At 36.7% G+C, this 27,959-nt stretch overlaps 1 long non-coding RNA gene across 3 annotated transcripts; it reads left to right on the forward strand.

Annotated features, from left to right (window-relative positions):
* Positions 1-27,712, forward strand: LOC130153052 (uncharacterized). 3 transcript variants are annotated; one of them, XR_008823194.1, is made up of 6 exons: positions 1-118; positions 13,111-13,219; positions 13,819-13,977; positions 14,204-14,402; positions 18,035-18,526; positions 25,322-27,712. It is a non-coding gene; the product is annotated as an uncharacterized LOC130153052 (long non-coding RNA). The 3 variants fall into 3 exon arrangements; XR_008823192.1 differs by lacking the exon at positions 25,322-27,712 and having other exon boundaries at positions 18,035-25,311; XR_008823193.1 differs by lacking the exons at positions 18,035-18,526; positions 25,322-27,712 and adding an exon at positions 15,150-18,022.
* Positions 27,713-27,959: the final 247 nt, after the last annotated feature.

The following is a 27,959-nucleotide window of genomic DNA, read 5'->3' on the forward strand; positions in this document are numbered from 1 at the left end:
TGCTGTTTCCGCAGCACATGCTCCACAACAGCAACAGCAAGTGGGCAGAGCCAGGCTGCCAGCACTGGACCTGCCCCAGGCCAGAGGGAGCACTGATTTTCACCAGCAATTTGAAGTGGTAAGCTGAGAAACCATGCATTTATTATGTTAGAACTTTCGCCCAAGCATATTATAGTGTAGGTCAGGCTTATCTTCTAAGAACTGCAACACTGTGGTACTGTAGAGCTGCATCAGTTCATACTGTAGAGCTGCATCAGTTCAATGCAGAACTTGCGTGAAAATAAGTGGATTTTTCTATACAGTGTCCATCCTGTTAGTGGAAGCATATTCACAAAGACTCTAACAACTACGAACAGGATTTCTTAAGTCCTGTATAGTGCTTGTGCTTAACTTTTTGATTATGGGCAGAAAAAACCAATTGTAAAATAGAGTATTTTTACAAGACTAATGTATTCACCCCTGACATACTGCAGAATTCTTTATTGAAATGCTGAAGCTCTTTAACATTTGCTCTGTTTTCTCTTGGGACAATTAGTTGGATAATGTTTTAAATAATTTTAAATTATTAATGAAATACCTAATGAAGTAGATCAGTACAAAGATTTTCAAACCCCTCATTTTGAGAACATCTGAAACATTTTTGCTACTAACTCTATCCTAAAGTCAACATACGGATAAACCATACAAGAGAGGCCAGTTATGAAACACGGTTCAGTAGGATTTTTCACTAGACAGGGATCCACTTCTCTGTCCTTTCCACCTGCTGAGAAAAGACTCACAAAGATGATCAAGAACATATAGGCGTGGTTGGATTTCTGTTCTTATACCTAAAGATAATGCTTCAACACTGTTTGAAGTAGTGAAAGAAGGTGTCTGCTCTCTCTGCAGCAACAGGATTAAATTACTTCAGTTATCAAACTGCCTTTTTTCCAAATTTAAACTTACTCTATTTAAGCCCATAATACTTAAAGTTACTGTTCAAGAAACTGCCATGTAAAAGAAAATCTCTTTCGGTGCCCTCTGCTAAGCGACTCTGATCTGACGGCCATGGGTGTACATTAAACCATACCAATTATGTTCAGAAATCATCCACATAGCCACAGCAGCTAGGCACAACTTTCAGACATTTGTTTTAATTTGCATACCTTATGTGAATGTAGAAACGTTGTGAGTGACAGGACACTGACAATAAAACTAAGCAGGAACAAAGTGTTTTGCCACCACCACAGCATGGTCAGCTGCAAGTGGAAAATATGATTTCCTGAACAAGAATATCTGTCACTGTTGTCCTAGCAGACTCTAAAAGGCAACAGCTACTCTTGATGACACTGACACAGGTTATGCTTATGCAGCAAGTTTGTGTTGTTTGCTGTAATTATTGTAAAACATTTGACTGGGTCATGAAACCAGACAATGTCAATTAGTGCTCTGCCTGCAGTTCCAGGGGATTAAGCGCTGAGGTGGAGTGCTCAAGAGATGTAAGGGATGCATTATTGCATTACAGAACTGTGAAATGTATAAACCAAATGGCAATTTCAGTGTATGAGGTGTCTCGCTACACTTTTCTCAAGGTCCTACAGTAAACTGCACACTTTGAAGTGCAGTAAAAATAGCAAACAAATGTAAACACCAAAAATGCAAGTATATATGTATAGGTGACTCTGTGTATATAATTATATGCTTATAAACCATACCATTTCATCAGCAAATATAAATTGCTCTTAATTTAGGCAGCTAACGATACTTCTGCTTATTCGAACATGGGTTAACGGACAGAATACTCAAGCATTGACTAAGATATTTCTGAAGCATTAAACAGGAGCATCCAAGTGTCCGTGCACGTAGATGTTATCACACCTTCTCATAGTTAAAGCTACTAGCACTTGAGACTTTCTTCTCTATCTTTTTAGAAAAGGCAAGCTGAGCTCTTTCTTCCTTCTGGAAACTTATGAAAATGCCAGATAAGTACTTCCAAGCAAAATCTAGAGCTTTTGCTTGCTCTTTCTGTAATTTCTCAGATGCTTTTGACATGATTGCTTTTGAAGCACTGCTGAAGGAAAGGTCTGGCTGCAGTTGCAGCCTCTACCATGATGCAAATTTGTTGCACAATAGATCAAGAAACACCTTATGGAAACACTTCAGCATCAGCAACGCTGCCACTATGAAGATCTCAAGCATTTTATACACTAATACTAAGCTTCACAATCCCCTTCTGGAATATTCATATTCTGCCAGATCTTTTTGTGATAGGTGCAATAAATTTGTTTTTACTTTTGTTTTTTAATCAACCTGCACAGCAAGGCATTGGAAAGTCAGCAGTAGAAGCAAGCAGTACTAAGGCATGTGTTCCAGTTCCTAGATACTTTCTATAGCAATCAGCAGGAGTTACGGTCTCACTCTGGCTAATTGGAAGCTGAGCAGAAAATGTTTGCTGCTGCATGCAACTTAATAACGAATGCGTGGAACAAGTTACACATAAATTGCTTCTGATATTTAATTGCTGTAGCATAGCAGGGAAGATGTACAGACTGGTATTTCTTTTAAAGAGAGAAAAGGTTGGGTAACATAATATTGTAAACTGGATGGGTTGTTGTGTGGTGGTGGTGGTTGTTTTGTTTTGTTTTTTTTCAAAAAAATGAAGCATGCATGAACATCTCTGCTTAAGTACCAGCATATGCTGTCTCAATTGCATCAGCTTTGCTAGAGGAAGCCTTTGCAACCACCCTACAGCTGTATGGAGATACAAGTAAACATGCTCACCTGAAAAGATATAATAAATGAAGTGTGAATATTTTTCAGAATGCCTTGGGTTCCCTGCACTCCCACTTACCTCACCTCTGTACTTCATCTCCCATCAATGCCACCTCAGAAAAATGTATCCTTCCCCCAAACAGATGTTATACTACTTTGAGCTTCATATAAGAAAAAAAAAAATATCTCCAAATTATACAAAAAAACCCTGATAAACTTACTATCTAATCATTCACAGATGTAAAACATTATTGATAACATTGAAAGTTATGTTTCATGTAAAGACCTTGTATATCCTTGGGCAGAAATTTCATACCAAAACCTAGATCAGAAAGCTATAACCAAAGTATGGCCTCCATAGGAGGGCATGCCATATGTTTCCCTAACTAATTTAAGATCCTGCTTAACAGAATGGCTATTGTCTAAGATGACTCTGGGAAAGAAAAGTCTTTCAGGGAGAACAGAAGCATGCTTGTTTAATGGCTGTGTACAGCAGAAGTGTTTAAAAATGGTTTGTTTCCACGCTAAATTATTATTTTCAGTGTGAGTATAGCAGACAATTTTGGTGAAGAGAAACTCTGCTTACGTGCAAAGTGTGGATAAAGGTGAAGCTCGCAATGCAACGGAAAACATGAACCTGTGTCTTCTCTTGCAGTCAGTTATTTGGTGCCTTGGTTTACACTGTCAGTAGGTTCATACAACTTTTAAAGTTGAAAATCTTTTTTTATCTTTGGAAGTTTAAATATGAGATTTAATTATCTAAAAGGAATTAAGTAATTACTTCTCAGTTTCATGTTAGACATGGAATAACATTTCCCCTGCAGAATCTTTCACAGACATTCCCACGATTTTTATCATATCACTTTTTTCTAAGTACAGACACACCCCCACAGTTCCCCTCTCTTCAGCAAAATAACTTGGCAAGTCTTGCCACATCTAGAATAAAAGAAAGACACCAGTTTCTACCCATCATTTTTACCCACAACTATATTCTCTTTCTCATATAATTAATATATTATATTAATATAATAACTATATTAAGGGTTTAAAGCCCCTTAAACGATGGAGCTTGACAGCAGGAAAGCTTGCACTGCTGCAGCTACTGCTGCCCATTTCGGATAGCTGTTTTCCCATTTCATTGCACTACTATTCTGTATTTTGAAAGTCATGAAGAACTGAGATTTTTATTGTAAAATCATGGTAATTCTCACAAAATCATTGAGGCAAGTTTGAAGTTTCTGCAACTGTTATGTCCTGTGTGCTTTTCAGACTGGATCAACAGCTCACTAAATTAATTTTCACGCAAAGTACAGGGACCTAAGAAACAGATTCTAGTCATGTATTTTACTGTATTGAATTATTACGAATGCTGAATGCATAAAAACTTAACCAAGAACAACGCTTCTTTTTATAGCTTCTCCCTTTATCCCTTTTCTCAATATATCTGAATCTATTTCTGGCAGCTCTAATGAGCTTTCAGATTCTTTATGAATTCCAGCCAAGGGGTTAGGATTTAATACATGCTGGACTTAGAGATGTTCCTCCCTTTGGAAGAGCAGAAGGCCTAAAATGAGATCGAGCATCTGAAGCTGTTAAAAGAAGGAAAATTGGCTAAAGTAAAGAAGCTGTGGTGAGAAAGCCTCCTGTTCTAGGGAGTTGTGTAGTGTTTTGCATTGCACTCTTGCCAGCAAGGTGGGGAATAGGTGCAGGTTACAGGAATACCTGTTTTCTCAAGCTGTTGCACCATTTGGAGTTTCCATAAGAACTATGGCTGGAACAGGGTGAATCTTTTGTAATTAAACCCTCAGCTGGAGCTTAGTTTTGGGATTTTATCACAATTCTGAATTTCACAGGTAACTGTCACAAATATCGTGGCACGCTTGGGGCTGAATTTTAACATTGTTCAAAGTGTAAAAAGCAACCAGAACCTTCTGTGAGAGCTGTAAAAAGCGGGAGTGAGACAGCTAAAATGCTTTATTTGTCTTATGTATAAGAAGACTGAGATATGATTGTATTGTAGTTTATAACTAACTTTTTTGTACTTATTTATTGAAATACCACATGCTAAAATACCAAATTCTAAAGGGATATTTAACCCGGAAACAAAAACCATGGACTTTATTAATGGCTTGAAAATTAGTTAGAAGATTGTAAGGCCCTGCATAATTGAAAAGCGAAGTAAGGGAGATTTTAGACATTTTTTTTTTAATGTGATTAAGCCTTAATTTAGCTGCTGGTTTTGATATTTTTTTTTCCCCCAAAAGGACAGGTAAACAAAATCCAGAATAATACATGTAGCTTGCAGACAATTAGGTCCTTCTGTCAATAGTGTTGAGTGAGACAGAAAAGTTGCTTAAGCTGTGATGTATAAGTAGTAAATTATGGAAGCTGGCAAATAACTGAGTAGTTAAAAAGTCAATAAGAATAGTTTGGGGACTCTGGATTAGGTCTGCAATTGAAAAACTGTTTAAATGACCATGAAGTCATATAAAAAGACAGATTGATTATCTGGGAACAATCATTTTGTGTGAGAAATTGGATAATGGGAATCTGAATTTACATGCGTGAAGAGAACTGGAAAGACTCCCAGGACAGAAAGAGCCTCTTCTAAATTGTTCCACAACAACTTCTTTTAATCCATGTATGAGGTTTTTAAACTCTCACACTTCAGGAAAGCAGAAAAAAAAGTTGGGTTATCTTTGTGGTATGTAAGATGCTTTTTATTTTCTGGTGGCTTGAGGCCATGCAATTCAGTTGGGGAGTATCTAAATGGAGTTAAGATTCCATGCTGTTATTGATGGATATTTGTATCTTGTGTTTAGTTTTGTCACTGTTTTGGTTTGGGATTTTTTAAAGTACTTTTCTGGCAGGCAACAATTCCACTGCTTTCTAACCGTTGCCTGAACTTTTATGTTCCTGTTTTATGGATAGGGTAATCAAGATCATTTAAGATAGAAGTAGGCTGTCAGTAAAAATGTAAGGGAGGGGGGGAAATAAAATTAATGATCGGGGCTTATGACTTGTGTGACTTAAATTGAATTTAAGTTCTATCACATTATGTGAAAAGCTTTCTTAATTTTCTACGTATTCCTCTATTTTGGCTAGGTTTGTGCAGCTTTTTCACATTCACTTATGCATGCTGAAATGGCTATAGATGTGAGCACGTAATGTAATTAGATTAATTCAAATAAGTTTTGTGATAAAAGTTCCTTTTTATTACTGGAAGGTGTCCCACATGTATGACAAGCAAACTTTAAATTTCTGTATTAGCTAGCATTGAAGTATGCATTCAAACATGTATGTTTTGGAGGTGTTTGAAATGAAAGTGTTAGCTAATCTAATGCAACCTGAACTAATCTCTATAGCTCTGCATGTCTTTTCCCTTTCTGATCTTGGTTCTTGATTCCAAACACTCCTAACTTCTAATTCGCTGTCACTAGTTAAAAAGGAAATTTCTGTTTGTTTTAGTAAGCCAATTGAATCTGAACCAAGGATTTTAAAGTTCATATGACGTATGGTAAAAAACAGCTCCAGGTTTTGGGTTCATACTCTGTCCAGGTTCTGAGTACATATTAAATTGGGCACATGTTGTCCTGTGCATCCATATGAAGAAAAATGAAGAAAATCCTTGATGTAATCAGAAAGGAGATGCAGGATACTCCTGTGGTGTGGGTAACCGAGGAATTAGAATTGCAAGAATTAACACCTCAGAACACGTGTCCCACAGTATGGCTTTATCTGTTGTCTAATAGCATGTATATTGATAATTATTGGTTTAAATTCTGTCTATATTCATTAACTAGAGACAAAAGAGGTATTTGCTTAATGCACCCAATCAATTTAGATGCAAAAATCCACTTGCAAGAGTGATTCAGGCCCCCAAAGCTAAATGCTATGAAGAAGCTAGAAGCCATCTACTATTGCTATGCTCATACTGTAGTGATATACCATATCCTATAGATCCAAACTGAACTCTGGTCTTAGTTTGTAAACTTTTGGAAGGGGAGGGAGTGCAGAGCAGAGTCTCTGGTTCTGATTTTTAGTCCCAGAACTGAATCTGTATTTTACAGTAAAGCTGATAGATCCAACTGGAGCCAGTCTCTGGACCACTATAGTGAAGTACCAAACATTGTGTAAAACGTGCAAACCACCAAGTCAAGGAATCACAGCTCTTCTGTGGTCTCTCCTAAAGGGTGCATTCTTGCCCGCATAATGGCTTTGGAAAAGTTGACTGAAAAATCCACTGCAAGTTCCCAGTGTTTTCCCCACTGAAAACAAAGTTGTAATGGGAGTCGCTGGGGTGACATGAGGGGGTGATTTCAGCCTGTTCTCATATAGATAAGCATTTTTGCACCTTGTATGACCTTGATTGTCTGACAGCTGAACAGATACCGCAGTAAGTTTCTGCTCATTTGAAACAATTCTGTACAGATGTTTTCATAGGATAAGAAAGCTGATCAGGAGGCACTTGAAATCCAGGAAAAGATAAATATAATATATGAAATAAACAAGTGCAACTGACACTACTTGGACTTTTAATTGATGTCTTGTGCTGTCAGCAATGCTGAACATTTAAATGTTTTGCTCTAGATGGAAAGTGGAAACCTTAACCCCTGGAAAGCGTAGTCATGGGAATTGCTGCACAGGTTTTCTCACAGTAATTTTTGTTTCAAAACAAAATTAAAAATTAGTGGAGTAATTCAAAATAAATACCATCCAGCCAAGAGATTTTAATCTGAACCTTTCTTTAGGGTCAGGCAAGCCAAGATAGTGTTTGTAAAAGATTTTGTGATTTCTAGTCTGGTCTCTGAAGGAAATGAGATCATGGTTTGTCATCTCCTGCTCTGTACCTGTCCATCAACTCCCACCTCTGTATGACAATGTTTAAATCTATTGGCTAAAGGGACTACTTGGAAAGAGGTAGAAGGGCTTCAAATACTTATTTAACAGAAATTACTGTGAAAAATAATAATAAAAAAAACTATGGCAAAGACAGACTGCCTTGATTTGCTTTGTGATTTAATTTTATTTGTCTTGATAAAATAGTTCAGAACTTCAACTGGGAAACATCACCTGGAATGTTCTAAGTATGGAATAAGCTTCAAGTAGGTCTTGTGTTCGATCAGGTACCAATAAAACCTAAGTGCGAGAGACCAGACTTCAACAATTCTACTGTTTATGATTCTGTTTATTGTATTTCTGGTTACTACAAAGGTAGGAAATGCCTTCCTATGACTGCACGTTCATTGTCATTCAACTTTTCTTGTCTGCTGTTGGGAACGTGAGATGACATCTTCCCTTGTACAGCCATACAGACTGACTGGGCTTTATGAAGTCCTTTCCTCTGCACTCAGTATTGTATCCTAGTCCTCAAAGTTTGCTTCACTGTTTGCTTGAGCCATTTCCTGCCCTTTCTTTCTCTGAGTGCTAATTAAATATGCTATCCATGAAAAATCTTGGATACACACTGCTGTTTCAAATGTCTCCTTCACTCTTCTGCGCTGTCACAAACTGGAACCATAACTTTGGAAACAGTTTGTTCTTTCTGGAGCATTCAGTTTACTCCAATCTTTATTTCAGATTGAAAACTTTCCAGAACACAACCCATCTTCTTTTTATACATTCTCAAGCACACAAGGCTCTCAGAAAATAACAAATACTAATATTAAACACAAATATACAAGAAGGGTTTTAAATTTAGTGCATGAGATTGCTTGAATCTTAATGACATAAATTTGGTTCTTTACATGGCTATTGTCTTTGAGCTTTAATATATGCAACAATACACGTTATGCCTTCAAGAAAAATATTGTGTGTGTATATAATACTTATATATATATATATATATATATAAATGTGTTCACTAGGAAAATAGAACATAAGTATACAGAAATCCCATGTGTTGGTAAGTTCCAAAATTAACAGTACAAACAAAAGCTGCATGGATAGAGATCTGTTTACTGAAGGGAAATGAAAAAAATAAATAAAATCACACCTCGATCAGAGGGCCAAATTCTCTGTAGATAAACTGGCACTTATTTTCTTCGCTAACTTGGCTTGGAGGTTTCAGGTTTAGCTCTGGACTGCTCTCCATTTCTTGTATTGCTGTAGATTTTAGGTCTGGTGGCTGTAAGGAATGAGGGAGAAAAATTAGATAAAAGACCACTCATGCCTTTTTTTCTTTTGTGAGGTCTAACGCTAGAAAAATTGTAACTACTCCAGTGATTGCATCACAGTGATTGTTTTTTTGTTAGGGGGGGTGGCAGTGGTAGTGGAGAATGATGGGGGGGGCGGGGGGGGAGTTATACACGCTGAATTTTGCCATTTTCTCATCCACCAGATCTCCAAGAACTCCCAGAGCCCAGTCAGCCAGCAGCAGCACTATCTGAGTCAGACTGAGCACAACATTGCAGAAACAACCCCCCAGCCTGGTCTGCTCAACAAAAGAACTCTGACCGCTGTTGTGCAGGCAATGCAGGTGTCCAAATGATCGGCCATTTGGCATTTTTATGGAATCAGTTAACAAAACCAGTTCAAAGCACTTTTCAAACAAGAAAATTAAGCCCATTCTGCGTCACAAGAAGCTTTCTTAGGGAAACTGAGGCAAGGGAGCCTAAACACAGTTTCTCAATATTCAGGTTTTCATTCCATGTAAGGGAAATTGTTTCTTTCTGTGTCTTCATTTTACTGCATGATTGTTTTGTTGTCTGTTCCCAGTTATAAGTTATGCTTCAAGTCCTGTGGGATTCAGACCTCAGGTTTCACCAGCTCTTCCTATGTCTTACTTTTTCATATAAGAAGCGCTGCTGAATTCCTCTTGCCATTCTAGTCAGCAGAGTGTTAACACTGGTTTATGTGAGGTTGAGGGATGTTATGTTTTTTTCTCTTTCTGTACCTGTCAATGTACGCAACTCAGAAATTTAAATAACAAAGCTTATTACACAATCAAGACAAGTACAAATGATTTAAAATCATGTTTAAAACAAATCTTTACTACTAAATTGTGATGTGTATACAAAAACATTTAGAACTGTTTTCATAACTTTCTGTCAGGTGTATTTTTCTCAGTTCTGTTAAGAACAGAAATAGCAAAAAGATCATTTGAACCTTGGAAGATGGGCTGAGATTCTGGCGCTGTTGTCATCAAACCCCATTGAAGGAAATGGCACCTTTCTTAAATTCGGATGATGATGTTATTAATCTTTTTTTCCAAACTGAAGTGAAGAAGGAAATAAGTGTTTGTCTATAAGAACAACAACAACTAAAAAGCCTTTTGCTTGAAAATTTCTAATCAGTTATGAAAACTGTTTTTGTGGGACATATAAATGTTTATGTATATTATTCTGCATGTGATTTGTTTGGTAAATTCTCTTTGGCGTTCAACCATCTTAGTGTACTTTGAAGAAAAAATGGAAGTTTTTTGTGTAAGTGGGAAATGATGAAACCTAATTAAGACCAGTGGTATAAATATCAGATGAAAAACTTTGAGTTAAAAAGGCTACTTCAGACATTTAATTGCATGTCCATCACTAGTTATAGGCATTGCAATCATGAAATGAACAGTACTTTATTGCATCTATTGTTTTAGGCTTTAAGAAAAAAAAACCAAACCAAACAAACTATAAAAATAATTAGAACTTCCTGGTCACGAGGCTTATTTCCTAATCCATTGTCTACAGCCAGCCAGGAAATCACTTGACATCAGTCACTGGGAAGGCCACAGGTAATTGTGCCAGCTTTATCACTTCCTGAGCTAACGCTTGTAGGAAGCGGACATGAAAACAATAACGTTTTCAGTTAGGGTTCATTTACCATTTAAAAATAGAAAACTAACACGAGTTTAACACTTGACTGTTACCTCAGGCTTGAAATCAACCATATGAAGGGACAACTGGCAGCCAGAGCTATTGACCTGTACTACTTTCTTTAGAGCTTTAGTAAACAAGTAACCACCCCTAAGTACCAACTTTGACAGCTTCTCTTGTTCCCAGCTATGTATTCCAATGTATTGGTAAAATATTCATTACTAAGATTTGTGACAAAGGCAACACTGTCAGATTACAGGCTCAAATATAATCCAAATATAATTAAATAGCTGTACTCATAAATAGCACTTTTCCATGTATGAAAAAAAAAAATTAAGACCTACTTTGATCTTTTCCAGAATTCAATAGAGCTGTACTATAGATTCAATACATTTTTTTAATTATTATTATTACTAGCAGCAACATTTGAAAGTCAACATAAGTTATGAAGAGATATGGCTGAATCTGGAACTTTAAAATAACCAATAAACTTTTAGAAGCAAAGCAGTTACTACTATTGCCCTTTCCAGGTGAAAATTCTGGGTATCTATCTAAAACTGGATTAGAGCAAAGAATAAACTCCTAAGTGAAGAACACTTATTTGATATGGAATCACTCACTGAAAATTGCTCTTTGTTTTATCCATGGGGTTTTTTTACATTTAAAATGTACATATACATATGTTTATATTTTGAGTGATTTGTGGTACTGACAGGAATGTAGGAACTTTCTGAAGCTGTTCCTTGACAGATTCAGAAGAAAGAAGCAATCTACTGTATGCATCAGGAAGTATGCACTGACAGTTTATGAAGCAGAAATTTTATGCAGTGCAAAGTGTATTGTATTTGCTTTATTTTTATAGGTATAAATAAATATAGCGTGAAGTAACACCCACATATTTTTTTGAATTAATATTTGAAGTGTGAAGTTAAGCATTTGAAATTCATTAGAAAGTACAAGAATCAGGCCACCTTGATGATTTGTTTTTGTGGTCTAACTTCAATGAAAAAAAAATTATCATTGCCAACATTTTCTATTTTATTTCATCAGTTTCATTTCTGCAGACTTTTGTTTCTCTCATGTACATCCTTTTGCAAGACAGTCTTTTATTGCAAAGATGTGGATGTGTCTCTTGACACTTGGGTTGAATTTGTATCAGTTCTAGACATTAACAACAGGAATTTGCAACACTTTGGGGCAATGAATAGCCAGGCACATTAGTCTGCACGTAATAATTATAATTTTTAAAAAAGACACGAAGAATTAAAATACTTGAACTTAGCATTTAACGTGGCACTGAATGTTCCATGTCGGTTATCTTATTAGCTCTTAACCAAGTGTCTAATATCTCTCATTGATTAAAGAATGATAAATTTATGTAACTGTTATTTTCCAAAAGGAAAAAATGGCCCCAGATAGAGCCTGGCTGCTTCTGTCTGTGCCATGCAGAATTAGCTGAGCTTCTCACCGGCTCTGAGGGTCTGCAAATAGTGTTGCTAAATTCACACTTTGAAAACACTCAACCCTCTGAAAAACAGATCTTATATTTGGTCTGGAATAAGAAGCTTTCACTGCCATCTTGTTCAGCAAGAATCACAGTATCTTCCTTTGTAGGTTAACAATGTTGACACTGATTAGCATGGAGAGGACAAAAGAAATGTAATGTGTTTGGTTCTGTTGTTGAGGGGTTTATTTTAATTCCTCTGAAAAGACTTCTCAGTTCCTGTAATTCCATTCTAAAGGAACAGTGTAATAATGAAAACTGGTCTATAAGTCCATTCTAGGCTAAGGAATTAAAGCAAATTTAAGAGTTTTTAATTTAAATCCTGAAAAAGTAATGCTTCTACTTGGAATTAAGACAGGTTGTTCATCAGATGCAATGTGGCTGTTGCTGTGCAAATTTGCAAACTTTCAAGTTTTTGCTTTGAGAAACTAGCTCTTTTTATACCTATGACTCAAAAGCTTGGGAAATGTTCAGTACATCTACATGAAAATTAGATTAAAACTACTGCCATCTTGTTTGAAAGGTACAGCTGAGGGTTTTCTATAGTTTTAATAATTACATTTTAATACGGAGCATATGTACAAGTGATCTATACCAGCGTTTAAAATTCTCTGTGCTCTTGTTTTCTGTTTTACCTTTGTGATAGTTATACCAACTAACTGAAGAAAAAGACTTTGGTATTGTTATGACTTGCTTCTGTTAGTACAGTTTTAGCTCCAGATAGAATGAATTTACAAATAGTAAAGATCTTTGCATCATTTTTGCCAATCCTCCTATGTAATTAATAAAACTGGAAAAAATGTTCCCTTTTTTTTTTTAAGTTCTCTAGAAGAGAAAAAAAACCCAACAAGCTAACGATGAAAGAAGGATGATGGAATCAGTGTGGTGATGAAGGAGCTGCTGATACTGGAAAAATCACAGAAATGGTCATTCTTCTTTTCCAAGAAGGCAGCAGGGAGGGGAGTGCACAGGGGAGGGAAGGATACCATGTCTTTCAATTCTTCCTAATCACCTTCTTGACCCAGAACTCCTTCTGTTCTCTTATTTCAGGTCAAGGCCCCTAATTAGCTGTTAAGCATGCTGTGTTGGCTTTACAAAGCTGGTTGGAAGGGTAAGAGTAAGAGCCTAGGAAATAGAGACCTTTTCAATTTGGTCTAAGGTGAGTCTAATGCAGTAAGTCTTTAAACTGCAAGCTTCTTCAACTCCAGATCAAAGCAAATTATTGTGTAGTGTTCAATATCTCTTTCAACTCTCACTCAAAATGCAAACATATACTACTGTACTTTATATACAACATACCTGGAGAAGCATATCTGATCCCTTGCTTTTAGTGAGTAGCAACTTAGCCCATGTTAATGTCACAAAGTATTGTGCAGGGCTCCTTCTTTGTAGAGAAAACTATTTTACACAGCGAGTAAAGGAGGAAAGGATTATGTTTTGTGATAATTATCACCATTCTCAGGATGCTCTTAAATGCATATTAAACATTTGTACAGGAACATAAGTTTTGAAAATACATCAGTATAAAATAATCTTCCTGACACATTAAAGAAAATTATAAAGGAATACCACTGTTCCTTGATAATCTGACAGAAATCATTTCAATCTAACACTGGAGAACAAAAGCTGAAAGCAAATGTTGCAGCCATAGGGGTTATGTGAGTATAAGGCTGCCACATACATTAAAAGTAAGCTTCAATGCAAGGGAAAGTAATTTTTCATACTTGTGTAAAATTTTGGCTGTCTTTTATTGCACAGAATTTCTGAGTTGAAGGTGAAGAGAAAAATCTTCCAGGTCAATGTTGCAGGCTGTCTGCTGGTGCTCAGAGAACGTCTTGCTGACCGTATTAATGTGATTCACCTAAACTAAAAGACAGAATGTGGCTGAACTTTAAAATGATACAACACAATAAAAAGGTAAGATTTTATGTCCATTGCATTTTTTCTACAACACTTGAAATCACTGATATGCTTTTAAAAATTGGGGCAAAAGAAATTAGTTTAGTAATATAGATTAAAGCTTGTGAAAAATACATTGAAGTGAGTACACTGCTTAGCCTGTTTTCAGAGCATGACCAGCTCATGGACCTGCATGTTTTTTATTTGTATTAATCTTCTCTTCTCTCTTGGCTCTCAACCTCAGGTACAAGCTCTAGGAAAGAAGTTCCGTGCTTGATCATCAAGGCCACCACATTACACTATGAACAGTGATAATATTCTTGTGAAATGTAACCACCAGAACCTTGTGCATCCTTTGTTAACACATTTAACATGTTAAGACCACCTGACACAGTTCAACAGCTGAAGGCACTCAGAACCTCAGTCCTCTTGCTTCCTTCCAGGTAAGACCTCTTAAGTTCTCCAATTCATTGTTTTCCATTATTTTCCTTTCTGAACAAATAGTATTCTTGGTTTTGTGGCTGTCTAATCATCACCAGCCATGCTTCCAAGCTACTGAAGATGGTGTGTATGTGTACACTTTACATTGGCCAGAGTTCTGAAAATATTCATAATTTCTGTGGAACTTCATTATGACATTATAGATGGACTTTTTCACAAACCCCAGACAATTAAATGTAACAATGAAGCCACCCAGCAACTCTGGATTTCTTCCTTAACATCTATCTTGGGGATGCAGACAATGAATGATAGAATAAACTTCTGCAAACTAGTTTAAAATATTTTTTTTATAAAAACCTGCCACCAAGGCTGCAGTCTTTATATTTGTTGTTCCATTAAACCTCACTGCACTTAAATGAAATAAAAACCTGGCATACCTTGGGTTCATCATTCAAACATTTGATACCTTCCAACTAATCATGTGCTTCTTCATTCCTCACATAGGTTCATCAAGAACCAAACCCTTCCTTCAACTCCCTACCTCACTTCTCAGCTTCATCAGAAGCTAATTGGGATGATCACAACAGGAAATGGCATGAATCTCCAAAGTGACCTTTCTCCTTTTTCTTTTATGAGGGGTTTCAGCTTTCTATCAGATCAATTAGTTAATTGGTCATCACTCCCCTAAACACATCTCACTTACAAAAAAGCCCTCACCTTAAATAAACAGTCACACTCCTTCATTTCAGGTTGAAGGCTGGAAGCTCATTATAATTGGGTTCTGCTGCTGTTTCTTTGAGCACTCTTATCTGCTGATCAAGCTACACGTAATGCAATCTTCTTCCACATGAACAAGAATGTTATCAAAATAAACCTTTTTTTGCTGCCCCTCTCCTGTTTTCCTTGCAATAATGCTAAATGAAATAGTAGGCTATTAGTAGACTATTAGACTAATAGTAGAGAATAGTAGAATAGAGCAAGATCGAAAGGGAATTTTATATTCACATGGTATTTTAACTTAAATGTTGTTATTGAATCCTGCATTCAATTACATTGCAGTTGTACTGTTAATGATCCCCTATATAAATATACAATATCATACTAGCAGGGAAGTATAAGGTGGTTATAAAGAGGTCACACTGTTTAAAAAAACAGATATGATGTAGCTGAGAGCCTTTTAGAACCCTTGTCCAACCTACTTTTCCCTGCTCTTTCAGATACATTTTGACTTAATCCTCTCCTTTAGTATCCTATTTTTTGGTTAGTCAAGATTCCTAGCAACAAAGTAATCCGAAAGAAAATGAGGACTAAATAACTAAATATCCCATGGTTTATGGAGTATTACTGCAGCTGTAATATATATACTTTATTTAAAGAGACAGCACACATTTTCATATACTGTTAAATATTTTTTTTTCTTTTTCTGTGTGTGTGCTCTTAGGTCTGTTATGCAGGACCAGTCCATAAATTGTGAAAATTACTTTTTCCTAAACACGAACAGGGCAAACACATGAGATTATTGTGAAACACAAGCATTGCACAAGAGAGTGCCATTTCTCTCTGTGACAATGGGATTGCTCCCAGAAGTCTTCCAGATTTGAAGCTGACCTTTGAGACTGAAAGATAATAGACACCTTAAGAACAGCTGCTCTGATGGGCAAAAAAAAGGATCCTGTAAAAAGTATCTGAAAGCTATGACCAACTGTACAAATGAATTTGTTTATTGTAGTGGTCTGCTTTAAAATTAATATCAAGTTTAACGTCTCAGAGTAAGAGACGTATGAGACACAAAATGAGGCATTTCCAATGCTTAGGAACTCATTCCCAAGCTCTTTAATAGTAAAGATCGAAAATATGTATCCAGAATCTTTTTCATTCATCACTGAAAAAGATCTCTGTCCAAAATCAAATGTGGCTGCTGTTTAGGAGTACATGGCAACACTAAACAAATGTTTAGACAAGGGGATGAAAAATATTATATGAAAAATTATACTTCAGTAAGATTTATTTACAGAAAGCAATGTAGGAAGAATTGTTTTAAATGTTTAACATGTTTTCTAGACATAAGCTTTGGCTCCTGAAAGATACCAGCATTCCAGTGATTACTAATATGATGGACTTAAATGTTTTGCTATACTAATGTTAATAGAGTTGCATCCTTATCAATACCATACAGAGAATTTTTCCTGAACTAAATATATCCTATATATAAGGATTGTTTATAAAGATTCTACACCAATGATTAATGTTTTTCACTATGTTTAGTAAATCAGGTGTGTCATTGTGGTCAAGTGCTCTTTCACCATTAATTTAGGGTACAGAGGGTAAGCAAAAGTTGTAGTGGTCTGCAGCTGTATCAGCAATTATATATGTGGGCATCACAAACGATACCTTTGGAATATCAAAACCCATAGATTTAGAGAAAGAATTGGAGCACAATGCTGATTGTTATGATATTTGCGGTTGTATCTCCCAAGGAATGAAAAAAGAAAAGTGTGTGTGTATGGGAAGTTGCTGAATGTTGTGCTTTAGTGTAAAAATATGTGTACTAAGGATCAGGAAGGAACTGTGCTGCTGTTTTTGAACTGAGAAGGTATTTTAGAAATAGGCAGTGTTTGTAGGAGAAGGGTGTCTGTTGTGGGCTAATGACACCTTTATTTTGATGTAGCTAGGTCTAGATTTCTTGAATAATTCAAGACGTGTACTTAATTGCCAATAAAGTATACAGAGTGTTAAGACATCCATATTGTCTTGCAAAAAAGGCTGCGAGAGAATGAAAATGTGTTTAAGTAAGTAAAGCTTAAACCAGTGCAGGATGAAGGTTTTAATATAATCAAGAAGTGAGAATTAGAAACCCCGGGGAAGGAATTTGTATGAGTAAACCTCAACACAGCACTACCCTCTTCGTGTTTAGCTATGTATGGCTTTCATTTACTTTTGACAAAGTGAGATGATAAGAACAAAGTCAGGACACAGGTGTCAAAAGTCATTTTTGACATAAGCAAACACAAGTAAATGGTAAGTAGATATTTATGCAGTGGACTCAGACAATAACAAATCATTTATGTAAGATTTTAAGCATTCTAATTGTGTGGTGATATATGATATGATGTTCAAGCAGCCAGAGAAAAGCATTAGGGAGGAGGTGGGACAGAAAGCAAAAGGATGGTTCTAGTAACGTATGTGACAAGTAATAGTCTTGGCTAACCTCTTCCCTGAGACTGGAAGGACACTCCTGGTGGATCTAGGGGCTTTAGTTCACTGATGCTTGCTGGTGAACATCATATGTTAAGGTATGGAGGATAGCTAAACAGATAACACTGTTACAAAACTTTTGCATATACAACACTAGTTAAGAATCACATTTAACAAAGGGAACCTAACTAAAAACTTCCCACTAATCGTAATTGGAATATAACATCAGTCTGTTTATAAGCATAGAGGCAAGACCCCATCTCTGGGGGAGGGAGATGGATTGACCTTAGTCACTGGGTGGATTACAGTGATGCACTTCTCCCCCTTCTCCGGGCTGTTCTATGACCCTAGGAGCTGCTGACTAGTCCTTGGTGCCTTGAGCGATGAGTCAGGCAGTTAAGCAGCCCTTGACTGTACCAGTAACTGTTACTTTGCTCAGGCACAGAAGAGCACTGTCCGTACTGGAGCTCTCGTTGACTGATCAAAGCAAGGAATGAGAACGGACACAACCTGCTGTTCCCCGACAGCCCTGGAAAGCTGCTACCTGGACTGCAGCCTGCGTTGTAACCTGAGTGGAACGGTACCATTGCTCCTGGCATTTTTGAAAAAATTATGAACTCAGGTTGCAGCCAGGATGGAATTTTACTAACTAAATGGTGACTAAAGCCGATCATCTCACAGCCTTAGAAACAGCAGCCCTCAAGCGAGACCTTTGTGAGCTCTCCTGGGCCGCAGCAGGCACGTGAGCAGCATCTCCCCCTGAGCAGGACACCGCTCCGAGCTCCAAACCACCAAGTCTGCGATACCAGGGGACTGTTGTGGAAAGCTGTGCTGATACCCCAGCTCCTCAAGGCTCAACCCGTCACCCTTTGAGGAATGCAAAAGGCATTAGACAAAGGCATTCACTGAACTCAAGGGGAACTTTTAACAGGTATAACTTTTTCATAATATGCATTGCAAGCTTGAAGTAATCTACGTTATTTTTGTCATTTAAAACAAATTGTACTGGTTTGCTGCTAAAATCCTATACATAAAATCTTGAATTGTGAGAAAACTCTTTCTCCCCCTTAGACATAAACCATTGTCCAAGTGTGAACTAGGAATAGACAGCTGCACCTAAACTCTGTGAGTTTAGAAACAAGGGCATCTACTCTAAACCTCATGACTCGACAGAATAGTCTCCTTTATTCTACACCCCACTCTATATCCCTCCCATTAGGCATAAACCCTTGACCAAGTCTGAGACTAAGATTGGATCTGGCTGCACCTAAACTCTGTTTGAGTACAGAAAGCAAGGGGGTCCACATTAAATCTTGTGACTCATGTGTAGATCACCTTTACCCTCTTATGCCCTTGACCTTTATAAACTATGCCCACCTCTATTCTGACTTGATTTCTACTTGATTTGTCTCTGTGCATTTACCCCATGTAATCAGTAATAGAGTGAACCTTGCCATCACATCTTGTGCAGTCACATTATTAAACCTGTTTCATTCAAACCCTTTTGGTGGTGATCTTTAAGTGATCTGACCTAAACCACTCCTTTTGCAGCACAGCAGCTTGTTAAAAATGAAAGAAAGAGCTTCTAAATCACTTTTGAAAAGAGATTAAGGAAGGGTCAGATTCTGCAAGCATTAGTCCTGCTGATGAGCACTTAACAGCTGTAAATTCTATTGTCATGTTGGCCTTAAATAGGATTTCTTGGATGGGTTATGCCTAGTCTATTATACTCTGCCCTAACTGGAGCTTTTTTTTTTTTTTTTTTTTTTTTTTTTTTTTTTTTTTTTTAACAAAGAATGATCTCTTAGGTCTAAGAACAGTGTTTCCCCTAGTAAAGAAGAAAGACAGAATTGCAGATTAGTTCGATAATCAAGAAAACCATGGAAGTTTCCTCAGTGACCTGAATAGACTTTTTCCTCTATGGCACTTTAGGAAAGTCTACCTTATTTTAAATAAGTTTATGTTTTGGTATAATACTGAGCTGAACGTTAACATTGTGGATTTTGAGTCTGATCTACTTCGTAGCATTTGGGTATTTTGGGATGTGGCGATTTGGCTGAAATCCGAATCTGCCCTACAAAGATTTTTATTTTGCCACCTCAAATGCCAGAGCTGTCTTTTTTGCTGCTGCCTACTTTGGGGCAGAAGCCCAGGAATGTTTGGCAGGCTAGGGCTCTAAAGAGGGACTGGCCACCCGAAGTTCTGACAAAGTGAGCACAGGTGGTACCATCTGCAGTTTACAGTAAGGGCAGCATGGTTTTCAGAAAGGAAGAAAAAGTGTCAGGAAGATAATTTTCAGAGGTGGAAACAATTTTAAGAACAATTTTAACCACAGGTTCAAGAACTAGCTGTGATCTCAACAGCTGTTCAGCTGAATCAAATCACCTCAAACTCTAACAAATACCTTGCAAACAGTAACAAGTGAGTAACTTTTTTGGTGGGTGCCCATTTGGAATACTCACGTATCAACAACCAAAAGATTTTGTGAAGTGCCTGCACTCTAAATACATTTGCCTAGCTAACCTATCACCTTGTTGAGGTGCTGGATGATTGCTTTATAGCAGGTGTGGATGTTTACTTTCCTCTAAGAAATGGTCAGTAACAGACCCGGTAACAGGCCTTTTAAAACTCAAATACGATATAAAATACTGTCCCAAATGTACAATATAAAATGAAGTACTTGAAGATGCAAACTGCTGCAAACAGCTTCTCTAAGAAGTTGGATGACTTGGTCTAACAGTTCTAATTTCCTGTAGGCTTACCTAAATAAATGAAGAAAAAAATGCTCAAACTCAGTTATTACAGAAAAAAGATCACAGGATCTCCTTGCAATTTCAAACCCAAAACGTCTAAATTTATACTTCTGGAGTCAGAATTCCTTGCAGAAATAAATGTGTTGTACTGGGCGAGTCATTCATTGACCAATAGATAAGAAAACCTTACCACCTCAGAAAAATGCTTTTTTATGAGAAATGTATACAAACCCAGCTATGTCTTATGTCTTATTGACCTATCATTTGCTATCCACCAGGGTTGATTTGGACACTCATTGGTTTGGTATAAAGAAAAAAGATGTTTTTCTTGTTTATAGCTCTAAAATTTGAGAATAACTTTTCCTGAAAGGCTCAGCAATTATTTCAAGAAACTGAAGAAATGTATTTAAGTGTGCAAGTACTTGATCTTGTTTCCAGCAGTGATATTTTCTGATCTTCAGTAGTAAACATAACACAAATATTAGCATTCAGACAATTTTTGTAGTTTTTCATAACTAACAGAAGTGCAGTCCTCTCTAATTGTAACTGGAAACTGAGACAAATTGATAATGTTTTAGCCATAAGTTTGATTAAGCTTTGCTCTTAGTTCTGTGTCTTTAACTACCAGCCTATTTTTGCTCTAATAGAGCAGTAAAATCCAGTACTTGAACGTAAAGGTAATGCTGCAGGAGAAAAGAAATTTTCAAAATCACAAAGATAAATGCACAGAATTAGATGATGAAGAGTAATGTCAGGTTCACTGTGTCACTTTAACTTCCCAAAAGCATTGATAGAAAGAATTAAGTCTTTAGTGGGTTTGTGGTGTTCATGGTGAATGGTTGGATGCTCTTGGATAAATCATGTTTTTAAAAGGTATGATGTTCTGAGAAAGCTGTCTATAAGCTTTTCATTCTTGCATTAAACTGAGTCCTAAATCTACTGATTGCAAAACCCAAATATATCCAAGAGGGGTGGAAATTAGAACACTTTTTCAGTTTATCATGCAAATATATCAATATTATACATTGTGCACATATATACACACATAGTTTATTTATATGATGTATTAATAAGCTTTTTTTTTCCAATGAAAAATGCTGCAATCAATGTTTGAGGAGGAAAGTGTAATCAAACTGCAGAACCACAAAGTCTTCTGAGAAAACCTGTTGCCTTATGGTGATGTGGTGATATTATTTACATCTTATAAACACAGTCACTGATTTGTAGCTCCTGTCAGGGATCCTTAGTGTTATCTTGCTGCTCATCCTGTCATACATGAATGCCTACCTTTGAACCCTGCTTCTGGGTGGTTGAGCCCCCTCCTGGAATTTATGCTGTTTGTTTTGAACCTTTCATGGAAGAGAAAAAGGCTGACATATACTCAGTCAAGCATAATATGAAGACCTAAGCTGAAAGCAAGCTGGTTTCACTTATGCCTTTTTCCCCAATACGATGGTAAAACCATCACATCTTCTGTTCCATTGTCTATAGCATTGGTGCGTGTGTACTGACATCCACCAATTTTAAAAGCATAGCTCTTTATTTGATGCAATTGATTTTCCATCTCAACAGACTATATTGAGCTGCCATTTGACCAGTGTCTAAGTAAAAGAGTGAGCAGGTGAAGGGAAGTATAGAAACAACAATATTGATCAGCTAAAGAGAGACAGAACATTTTTAAGAGCATAAAAACATAAACATCCTTTCCATCAGTGACTGCATAATTTATGAACATCATCCTGTCAGACCACGCACTGTTTGCATCTGGTTTTCTGTCAGATTCACCCGAAATCTGTCTCATATTATATTTGACTGTGACAACAGTAGTACTGCATAAAGTTCACCACTGCATAAAACTCACACACAGACACAAAAAGTTATCACTGGGCAAGTACAAGGTTCAGTTGTACCTGTGCTTGACTAGTTTCTCTGTCTTTTTTTTTTTTTTTTTTTTTAACTGTCTTCTCACAACATTTTTTTTTATGGCTTTAGGCTTTGTAAATATTTTTTTAGCAAATGAAGGTGTTTCACCAAATGATTTTCACAAGCTTAACTTGTTTTAATGCAGCCTTCAACCTTTGTCACATGACAGTTCAGTAAAAAGTGCCCCAAGTTTCAAGCAGCCTGGTTTTCAAACTTTATATTTGTGACTTACTCAGGTCTGTTCTTTGTGAATATCTACTTTGTTCTAGGGATTGCTATAAATCAAAGCAGTCCCATCCAGCTGGCTTATCTCAGCAACTCTGAATTTCAAAAATCAGTAAAATAGGTCATCCACTATGCTGAGGCACCAGTGAGCTCAATTCACACCAGCATCTTCTGGGATGAAATTCTAGTCCAGGATCCACGCTCTGCCCAGTTCTTAGTTTTCCAGAGTAGACTTGGTAACTCCTGGTGGATAGTTTAGTCCTGTGAGACCTGGGAAAGTGAAAGAGAACTGTATTGTCAGCTACTGCAGAAGCATCAGAAGATCTCATGGCACGGGGAGTGGGGTATTGGTGTACTATAGTTTAGTCGGAGAATCCTCTTGAAAATCACAGAAGCTGTCAGTTCAGATGGAGCAATATGCAGGTTAGGGGTTTCCTGGCCTAGAATATGTGTCTATATCACTTTGGTTTTATACATTTTTGTTGGAACCATTAGTTTTCCTCCTCTGACATCTTGCATTGTGGTCATAGACTTGAGATGGATCTGCTTCCATCTTTTCCTTTGGTGAGCATGCTAAAAAGATCAAAATTACTTTGAATATCAAACCTAGTTTTTTGGGGCATACAAAGAAGGAACTTTTTAAAGAGGATATGCAGTAATATTGTGTCCAGCAGATATTTAGAAAAAAAAATAAAATTTGAAAAACATGATGCCCTGTGTCCTTTTCTACAGGGTCATATGTTTACGATGCATCACTGGATTTCTTTATTGCAATAGGATCTACTGTTGTGGGTTGACGTGAGCCAACATCTCCTGGAGTGGAGAAAGCAGTGTTGTATTGCTCACTACCTTTGGGTCCAAGCAAGAAGTCTCTGCTGCAAAAGGTGCATTGCTGGAGGAGGTTCCAGAGCAAAAGAAAGACCTTTATATTTCCCAAAAAATGTTTTGCCTTCTCTTGCCTGTGCTAAAAGTTGATTGATCACACTCCATTCAACAAGAACTTTGCACACTTTAGAATTATTTTATATGGAACTATAATTATAATTTGTGATTAATTCTACCTAGACTGGAAAGCTGCATGATCTTCTACCAAAAGTTGTTTAAAGTAACTGCATCACATGCATTTATAATGTGATTTGACAAATGTGAAGGCTGAGGGTGGAAAAAAGGGGTAGGAAGAAGAAATGTAGGCTAAGAACTCTCTGCTGTTTGAAGGGTATCTGAAGAGACTGCATGGGAGTAATGAGAACCATTTATTTTCTGAGAGACAATCCTGATGAGCACTAAATACATTCAAATCCAGTTATCTGCAGATATCTTGGCAAGGGCTGATTTTTTCTATCCTACTAAAAGCAGTAACACATTTGTATTCAGTATACAGGTGATCCTCAGATCATCCTTGCAACATACAGGGGGAAAGAAAGAGAGGAAATTTTGAGAAATTATACATGTAATTTTTCTCCATATTCCTTTTTCTACGCAAAAGATGTAAAAGAGGGGAAAGGTGCAGTTTCTTAATTTTCAATGAGTACAAGAGTGTCTGAAAAAAATTAAACTATTCTAGCTGTGACACTAAAATTTTCAGATTTGCACAATTTGACCTTTGGGAACTCTAGAGCTGAAAAAGCATGAACTGTAATTGATGCTGTTCTGTCACTCCACCACACTGACTGCTGTGGTGTTTTAAGTGGGAAGCATATCTATGCTATTTCTGACTTTTGTTTTGCCAAGACAACCTCCTGACCACATAAAAATAACTCATTCTAACATTTGTTAGCAAATCTCCTTCAAAATATTGCTGAAACCCTTATAGGGTACATTTAAGCTGTCTTAGAATTTCTCTACTGGTTCCAAAAGTTGCAGCATATCCTCTTATTTTAGTTTAATTTTGCTTTCAGGAAGGACACTGTTTATCTGAATGCTTTGAACACCAGGGTGTTCAATTACTCAAAGTTGGATGTATCTGGTAAATTCATGAGAAACTATTCTGTGGCTTGCTTCTAAACAGTGAAAAACACTCCTACCATGGGAGACAATTCAGCTGTAAGGCCTGCTTGTGTACCTAAAAATAGTAAAAAGGAAATTCTCATATACTGTAAATATTCGTTTATTGAAATGATCTTTAAAAAAATCTGGAATAAGTGCACTATGATTAATAATTCTATGTCATAAAGGACTATTCCTTGAATCTTCTGTAAGGTCATTATCAGTTTAATCAGTTTGCATTGCTAAAGACCTCAAAAGACCTTACTTTGTAGAATAATTTTGGAAAATAAAAATGAAACCCTATGATCTATTCTAAAATAAGTCTATGTGGATGTAATTTTTTTTTTTCTTCTCACTGTGAATTACGAATATATCCCATACTGCTGCAACATTTTAATAACAATGTTATCATTTTGCCTAGACAAGAAAAACCCAGAGATTTATGCTAATGACAGCAATTATGTATGAAATAAGCATATGTCAACAATATGTAGTCTTTGGTTTCACTGGGATACATGTGAGGAAAACAGTGGGTTTACTATGAACTTATAGTGATGTACTCATCAGAAGTTTGACTACATTTTTCAAAGCTGTTCAGCATATGTGTTTATTTTCCCAGCCTTCTTGAGAAAATTCTGTCCATGGCAAATTATGGTTAAGAATAGTTCACTAGGATAATACACTTACCAGGTCTCATAAATGATCGGTCCTACTGAGTATTTAAAGATTGAGGTTTCTTTCTGGGCCAGTGCATGAGGGACCTTCAGAACAGTTGTAACTTGGCTTGAGAGCCAAGACAGAGATAAGGCTGTAACTGAATAACCTTGTCATCATACTAGGACATGCAAGTTGGATCTTCTCCATCGGTATAATTCTTGCAACCATTGCCAGCTCCAAGTGACATGGTAAGTATGGAGAAAATCACAGGACTGATAAATTAGCCCCTGCTCTCTGTTCTACTTTCCCCCCCCCCCAGTTTGCATTTTTCTGGAAACCTAATTTTCTCTCCCACCATACAGTTATTATCACATGGCCAAAATACACATAGCTGCTCTAACATGAGGAGTTCATTTTAGTGTTTTCACAGAAGAAGGTATGCTTGTTAGATCAAATATTCACATATCTGAATGACTGAAGGTGTAACAAAGAGGGACCAATATGGTTGTAGACAAGTTTCATGTGTTAGAGGTGGTAGGATTTGTTCTGGCCCCCAAAGTTAAACAATACTGCTTGCAGGTCATCGCAGGGAGAAATATACATTTATGGGTAGCCTACAAACACAGAGATGTACTTCTTAGGCTAGTTAATATGACAGTTGCAGCCAGCAGATGTTTCAGGTGAACTATGGCAGGACATGGCTGATTTACTATCAAAAGAATTATTTACTGCTGTAAGTACCTTTCTTTTCTGAGCAGAATATACAAGCATTTAAGGTAAGAGTTTCCAAAGGTTGCTGCCCCATAGGCCATATAGGAAAAAGCATGTGAAATTAACCTTAAATTCACTCATAACAAGTTATATTTATTTAATTTTTTTTACCTTGCAGAAAATGTATAAAATCTTCCACAACTCAACAGTGACTGCACATCTGTTTCTCCCCTCACCTTCACAGTTCAGTTTTTAGCCATAGTTAAAATGGCTACAATGTTAACGTTTTTCTATCCAGTTTTTAAAACTAAAATACAGCCTCAAAAGTTTTGTGAAAAAAGAAAAGAAACTGTTTCTTAACCTATAATTGATTTAATTTTCTGAAGGATAATATCTCAAGGTAGAGCATGACAATAATAATGAATATTTTCTCACGTTGCTGCTGCTCTGTGCTCATTAGTCTTCAATGTCTTTTAAACTATAAATATTTTTAAATAGAGTGCTTACAAAAAGGACAAGTCTTCATCAAGTACCTACACTGTTTTGAGGTAGGAAGGGCCAATTTATGTGGTTTATTTAATTTTCTTCATGGGAAAGCCTTATCTGTTCATTGTATCTGTCTTCACCACTTAAATTATTTTCTCTTACTGTCTTAAGGGTACTTATCTTCACTAATCTACAGAACTAAAGTTAACATCCATGTTTCATACGTGCAGAACCAAAATGGAAATAATAATTGGCTTCCCAAGCTCACACAGACTTTGGGCAGAATTGCCCAAGTCCAAGACTAATCCTATATTCACCATAAGTATTCTGATCTTTGTCAAAGCATTGAACCTAGGGGAGCTCATAGCCGGACAGTATGTCAAAGGGCAAAGAACAGCATGTCCAGGCTGGACAAGGCGAGGCTGATAAATTCTGTATTACCAACATCTGAAATATTTAAGACAGTATTCTTCAGTTACACCATGAGTTTGAAATCAGTACAATGAGGAATGTATGTTGTAGCTCCCACTGGATCAAACTACTTTTGTAAGCTTCATGAAATTTTAGCTGTTGAAATCTGTGTAAAGACCTAGATTGTATGGAATAATTTGGGAGCCTGCAGTAATCCAACCTGGGTAGTACAGAGGAACAGATAAAGAAGATAAAGGGCTGTGACCTATTGATCAGAGTGGCATTACAATGGTTTCAGTTTTTATAACATAGATGTCATGAAAGAAATATTAAAATTCAAAAGAACGTGATGCTTCTAGAGTTCCATTTTATTAACCCAAAAGAAACGGTCTTATAAAAAACCTATTGCTTTTCCTCTGAGAAGAAGGAAAAATCTCAGTTTAGCCACAAAAAGTATGCAAAACTCACAATCATGTAAGAAAGGGGCTTAAAGAAAACACAGCCATAGCAAATATCCACTACTTTCATACTGCTCATCTGCCAGAGCTTCTAACAAGGCTGACAAAAGCAGTTTTAAACCCTGAGAGACACTTTTTCTTTAAATACGTGTATGATGCTGTATCCATGGACCAAGCAACTAATCAGGGTGGCAGATAGCTGTTATTTTGATGACTTCCCTTTAAATATTTTTATATTGGATAAGGAAAAGTCTCAGCTGTAACTGAGAATGATTAAAACACAGTTCTGTACCTGGTGTTATATCATGACTGGACCACCGGGGTGAAGGAATGACAAGATCACAGGCAATCCCAAAGATGCAAATAATCCAAAAGCCACAAAAGTGAAAAGCTTGAAAATAGACTTTTCTGCTACCCCTTCCACTGCCTACCCTTGTCCTTTTTTCCCCAGTCACCTTGCACTACTAAATAAAGAGCTCCGTCTGAATGGGTTCCTTCCTTAAACAAGAAATCTGTAAACCCTTTGCACAAACCTGCATACTTCATTTTCCCTTCCCTTACAGTCCACACCTTAATTATGCAGAGAAGCATGCAAGATGGAAAAGTATATCTTGGAATTATTCTTGAATAAAAAAAATATATCTGGAAAAGAAAGTTCCTTAAGCAATTTCTGTGTTTTACTTAGAGACCTCTCATATTACTTTTTCTCACACGGACAATTTTTTTACTACAAACCCAGTAAGACAAAGATAAA

Source organism: Falco biarmicus, chromosome 7, assembly GCF_023638135.1.
Source record: "Falco biarmicus isolate bFalBia1 chromosome 7, bFalBia1.pri, whole genome shotgun sequence".
NCBI lineage: Eukaryota > Metazoa > Chordata > Aves > Falconiformes > Falconidae > Falco > Falco biarmicus.